The sequence below is a fragment of the Microtus oregoni genome, unplaced genomic scaffold (assembly GCF_018167655.1).
Source record: "Microtus oregoni isolate MIOR12 unplaced genomic scaffold, Mior012 000000F_ref0000247, whole genome shotgun sequence".
Lineage (NCBI taxonomy): Eukaryota > Metazoa > Chordata > Mammalia > Rodentia > Cricetidae > Microtus > Microtus oregoni.
Window position 1 is genome coordinate 84,341,626 of NW_024543059.1, and position 6,384 is coordinate 84,348,009.

General features: G+C 47.7%; 1 long non-coding RNA gene across 1 annotated transcript; it reads right to left on the minus strand.

Moving 5' to 3' along the window:
* Positions 1-2,604: 2,604 nt before the first annotated feature.
* LOC121455018 lies at positions 2,605-5,966 on the minus strand. Its single transcript, XR_005975414.1, has 3 exons — positions 5,778-5,966; positions 2,834-2,943; positions 2,605-2,715 (listed from the first exon to the last, which is right to left on the minus strand). It is a non-coding gene; the product is annotated as an uncharacterized LOC121455018 (long non-coding RNA).
* Positions 5,967-6,384: the final 418 nt, after the last annotated feature.

Here is a 6,384-nt window from a genome sequence, read left to right on the forward strand (position 1 = left end):
AAACAGTTTGTCATAGCATGGGCAGAGGCCTCCTTTCCTTTTCCCTTCCCATTATCCCCCTCTAAAACTTATTATTCATTTATGAAGCAATTTCAATCATGAGCTGAAGTGCCAGTGCCAAAGAACTGAGTGAAATAGCTTATTTTCCAAAAAGATTTTGCTTATTCCCACAACAAGTCATGAGATATGACATTTTCTCTCTCTCCTTCCAATACCAGGCCCTCAGCTCTGTCTGTCCTTAAACCTTCCAAACTTAGCTAATCAACCACCATGAGAACAACTTTCCAGGCATAACCTAACAACTAGCCTACACCACTCCTCTCTACTTTCCTAATTTCCAGGGAAACAACGGCACACATACACATACTGAGTATTGTTAGATACATAACAAGCACGAAATTTAAAGCCCCTAATCACCAACTGGAGAAAGAAGGTTAATTCTTGGAACAATGAAAGAAAGAACCTCGGTTACATATTTTTCTTGGTAGTAACAGAATGTTGCAGACAGAGACAGCCTCTGTCTGCCTGCTTCTTCTTATTCTGAAAACCGGCTCATTCCCAGGAGTCTGAACAGGACCCCACCCGTTTCCCCTCTCATCAGCATAGCTAAAGAACAAGAGTTAGGAGTCTAGACAGCCTGGATCTCAGCCTGGGACCAAACAGTAGGGGTAGGAAGAGAGAAAAAGAGAAAAGGGGCGTGGAGAACTCTTCATTACTGATCTATTGCTGGAAGAAAGGGGGAGACCTTAAGTGGGAAGGCTATTTCCGCGAGGCACCTCGCTTGCAGTCTCTCTAGGGTTCAGTTTGCTCTTGTGGGCAAGGACCCAGTAGAGAGAATGTAAGTCTTGCACCGGGAATGGCATATACTCCAGAGGGAGAAGGTGACTGGACACAACTGAGCCTAGAGTGGGTCCAGGCACGCCACGGGGGAGAGCTGCTTTCTGTTCTCCAGCAACTTCGACTTCTCAGGAATTCAGTCTTCTTCGCAGCCAAACAAGATCAACCGCTACACACAAGGGAGGAAAACTGGTCTTAAGTCTAACCGCGCCTGATGGAACCTTCTGGGCACCTGGATGACTTTTCTCCTCAATATTTCACCTCCCATATTTGACGCGCCACCACCCAAAGAACCCTTGCAGCTTCCCAAGAGTAATAAAAGCGAGCTGCATAGTTGAAAGGTTCGCTGTCAGCTAGAGCTAAGCTCTGTGAGCCTCTGCCAGCGCTTTCCACCACGGTGGACCTTATCTTCCGGCTCCAAGGAACATCTTAAACTCCTGCTAGGTCCGCTTGCCCCAGGAATTCCGGGGTGTGCTGGAAGGGTCCCGCCAGCGATTGCTTTCTCTTCGCTAGGAGGGGATGCATCCACATTGCTTTATGGTCCATCAACGTTAGAAACAGACCAAAAAAAAAAAAAATGCAAGAAGATTGGAGGGTTTTCTCTTCCTCCCATCCATCTCTGGCAGACCTGATACTAGTAACATGCCTTGATTTTTGTGGATGTTTGAGACTCATCCCAAAGGCAGAGGTAGGGAAGGCAGCGCTGGAGAAGTGTCCCAAAGAAACTGGACACCTGAACAGTCACCGCTTGCCCCAACCTCTTTCAGGAAGGTTCCAGCTCCGTACCACAGTGCAACCAATCCGATTACCAGCCTGCTTCTCCACCTCTCCACGGAGAATCCGAAAAGAAAATAAGGGTTCCTGAGAAACCCACAACACTTGTAATCTGAAAGTTCCATGGGGACCCAGTCCCCTGTCCCCCGCCCCTCCTCTAGCTGGGTTGCCAAGTCTGCCGGCTGAACGGGTCGACCGGCTGCGGGTGGGGCTCCGGCTCCGCCCCAGGCCGGGAATTCGCGAAGTCACGAGCTTGGACAAGCTTGCCCGGGGCACCTTAGCCCACGGACACGCCCTTTCTGCCGAGGCATGCCCCAGGCGACCCTCTTCCCTGTTCTAGCTCAACGCTCAGAGGCGTTACTAAACCGGTCCAGGCCTTCCAATCCTTTGCAACTTTAGAGAATCTTTCAGATCCACTCCTTGTCCCCTTGCCCTCCAGTCACATTCCAGAAAGAGAGAGAGAGAGAGAGAGAGAGAGAGAGAGAGAGAGAGAGAGAGAGAGAGACACACCCAAAGGGACACGAACGGCCCCACAGCCCACAAGCCGGGTTTCAGAGACCCTCTTCCTCTCTCCGCCCCTCCCCTCTCCTCCGCCTGCCCCCCCCCCGCCCCCTCCCCGGCGCGCACCCATTTTTTTCTCCCTTCTAAAAAGCAGTGTGGGTCAGCAGAGGTGTTGGGAAGACCCAGAACGAAACCACCCGAGGAAAAGAAAACATAGAAGTGCTACCTTGGCAACCGGGAGCTTTTAGTGGCCAGCTGGTGGGCTGGGAGGGGCGGCTGCTGCCCGCCTGCCGCTGGTACTCTCCTCGACTACGCGTATTCTTAAGCAATAACAACGTAATCCGTATTATCCACCCAAGAATACCCGTCACCGAAGAGAGTCAGAGGGCCAAGCTGCCGCTGCCTCTGCCGCTGCTACCGCTGTCGCTGCTGCCGCCGACACCACCAGAAAGAACTCTTGCTGCCGAGCCCGCCCCTGGCTGGGGTTGGGCTGAGCTTGACCGGGACCATAAATCCATAACTCGATTTCCCTAAAGAAGGCTCCAAAGCTGTGCTCTGCTGCTTCCTGCCCAGATCCTCCAAATGGCTGTTCTATTTCCAATTCTGAAAGACAAATCACAGAACCAGCCACTTAACACACAAGAGACAAGTGCTTTCTTTCCACGGAGCTGGGACTAGGTGCCAGTGCTCTTTGGGGAGTGATAAGTAACATTCAGTTTACCTGGTGATCGCCCGGCGCTCTCCTTAGTACTTGCTCTGCTTTCTGCCCACTCTGGTCATGGGCTGCCCACTCTAGGTGCTTTGATTGAGTGTCATGGCAGCGAGCGAACCCTGTAGAAGACATGCATAGTTAAGCACACAAACATTACAAATGTGTTTGCCTGGACGGCTTTAGGAAGAAGTGAGACTCAGATCAAGATCAGGTCATGCATGGGCGAAATTTTCAACAGTGTGTTTTGGAAATGCATGGTCTCAAGCTTAAGAGCACAGAAAATAAACACTCATTCAATTTACTACTTAAAATAAAATGCTTATAGAGCAGCGAAAAAATAGGCATCTCCCCTCTGAAGGCCTTAGAGCTATATACAACATAATGGCTTTAAAGGGGAAGGTAACAGCTTCAAGGCACAAAATAATTAAACCCATTTTCCATACTATCTGAACTCACTAAGTTGACAAGCTGGTAGAGCTTCTAGGGTTTAAGCATCATTTAGGACTGCCAGGGCGTTTAATTTCTCAGCCCACATCTCAGGACTCACTATCAATACATCACTCTGCCGTGTTGAGAACACCTCTACAGAAATCCCTTTGAAGCTCTGTCCTCATGCACATAATTTTGAGGAGGAACTCAATAAAAAACTCATTTTCAAAGTGACTAAATTTGACATCCAGAGAAATATCCCCAGTTCCTTGATGATCTACACAGCATTTACTTGGACAGCTTTGTCTTAAGACCATGCAGTGGATATTCTGACAAATGGGGGTTTATTGTTCACTAAATAAAACAGACCAGTGGAACACCACCACCCAAGACATGCTGCAGCTCCATTAGAAAGTTCTCAATTTGGCTCTTGCTTTACTTTCTAATACGTGAAAGTACATCTATGTGAGTGTGTAGGGGAGGGATATGGAACGGTGGCAACAGACATGATTTCTCAAATTATGTAAGTGCAAATAGTTCTTCATCAAGGAGTAATTATGTAACCATTCTCCCACCACCTCAACTCATATCTAGCTGACCTGGTTGTAATTTAAGACACTCAGGTTGTGCCTGCTCTCATTATTATTTGTGATATAATACTTCTCCAGGCAAGACACCTCGTCATTTTCCTGACACATTACTTACAAGTAGAAAAACCAACATGATTTCTAGATTTTATGATTTATCTCTGTCTGAAATAACTCAAAAGAAAAATAGTACTTCCCACTGACTAGCCTATTTTGTGGTATCTTTTTAGGTAACTCATGATTACACCATAAACCAAAAGACTCAAGGCAGTGAAACAATTAATAAATACTATTTTCTGCCATTACCCAACACAGATGTAAAATGGAGCTTTTCCCTGCTACTACAACCAGGAAAAAAAAAAATCAAGAAAGCTGACAGGTTCCCTTTAGCCTGAACTCCTAGAAACAAAAGCCCTTAGGGAAAGTAATGCAATAGTCTGTGAGCCAAGTGTGCATTTCCTCCTGAACTCTTTTATTTAAAATCTCAACTACCCCTAAAAGGAAATCAAGACACATTGTATAAATAGGATTTGATTTACTAAATGGAATGATTTTTTTTTCAATTCAGAAGGATGGTTAAGGCACACACACACACACACATACACATACACACACCCCACATGCACACATTCTCCTCATTCTGTAGAATCACGGCATGAATGCCCACACAGCTTTTCAGTGCTTTCCAAGTACTTTCTCTTAGTTTATCATAATTCCGGGAAAATCACACAAACACAAATACACACACACTTACACGGACACGGACACGAACGCATACACGGAAGTCAGACACACGGACATACACAGAGACTCACAGACTTGCATGCTTAAAAGAAAAGAAAACCTAGAACAACGCAGTCGATAGGTTTTCTTCCTAGCCAGGCACCAGAGACAGCCCTTTCCCTACATACCAAATGCTCCACACTTCAGCACCTGGACCAGTGGACAGCTCAGCCCAGGCAGACAGCCCGCAGCACTTCCAACAGAACTGACGCTCCGAGCTCTAACCACAGCTCTGGTGCTTCAGCGGGGCAGCCTGACTTACGAGAACACCATTTCCTACGAGACCACTGCCGCTGGGTGCATATTCAATTCAAACCTCCTTAAGCTGTCGGATTTCCCCCACCCATCTACCCTCCCCACCCCCCTCCACCCTCCACACAAAAACGGAAAAGGGAAAAAGCCCAATACTACCAGGGCATTTGTTGATCAACTTACACTTTCCTTTTGAATATTTAGGTACCGCTATCGGAGCAATAGCAGCGGAGGCTTAGGTCCGCATTAAGTACCTTTGTTCGTCGACTCCTGCAAGCCATGTTTATTAGAATCTACAATTCTCTCTCGCCCCAGTAATTGGAGGTGTGTTTTTCAGGCAAGGGACAAGGGGTGCTTTTGGCACCTTTTGATCTCTGAAAGCCACTGCGACTATCTCAGTGTTCCCTTTCCCTGTACTTCCCCACCCTGTTCCCCATTCGCCAGCACCCATCCCAGCTAAACGCTTGGTAATTAAAAACCAAATATACATAAAGAAAGCTACAAAACAATCGGTGTAGGAAATAAGGCAATTAAGCTAAGGCAGAAATTCTCTCTCTCTCTCTCTCTCTCTCTCTCTCTCTCCTCTCCCCCTCCCTCCCTCTCTCCCTCCTCCCTCCTTCTCTCTCTCTCCTTTCCTCTCAAGTAGAAAGGGGAAAACACGAAGGAGAGGGAAAAATCGGGAGGAGGGTGGTAGTGGACTCCTACAATCAATGACAAAACACTATACACATCGTCACCGAATAACACTCTCGATCTCAGACAAAAAGAAACCCATTTACCGATGTAAACATAGTCGCCCTCTCCCACACATCCCACATCCTTTGCGTTTGCTGAGATTTGTCTGCGGTATCGCAGGTATAGCAAAGTAACTGTCACAAATCCGTCTAGAATGAAGTGCTTACCCTCTAAATCCAGGTTGCCGGCGGAACTCCAACTGTGTGCAGAAGCCAGGAGTCATCCGATGGGCGGCTAGGCAGGCTTGGGCAGTGGGAGACGCTGCTCTCTGAGCGCCGGGTTACAGTGTTAACAAGCCCTGGGAAGAGACCTCCTCGCCTCGCGCTGGCTGTGCCCCAGTGCCTTCGCGTGGTGGCGGCTTGCTCATGCTTCGGAGGAGTCCCAGGCGAGAGCCTTCAGCTGATGCGAGCTTCCAGAAAGGCGTGGGGAAGGGGGAAAAATCATCTAATGCAATCAAATCGATCTGATCTACACCATCTGTCGCCTGCCACTATACACAAACGTTAAAATAGGAAAACGGAAAACACTGACAGCCCGAGAAGGTTGGTCTGCAAAGAGTTCATTTTTAGCAAAGCATAATTGGGTATGGTCGGCGTACAGTTACAAAAGCCGCTGTTAACCATCCAGTAGTGGACCCCGAACATGCTAATGGTGGATTAATTGAGGAAGATCTGACGTGTGAGCTTCATAGTCTCTTATTCATGACTTCCCAATGGGAAAGGACCAATGCCTTGTGGGACTATGGTAACATACAGTCAAAAAGCTGCTAAGAAA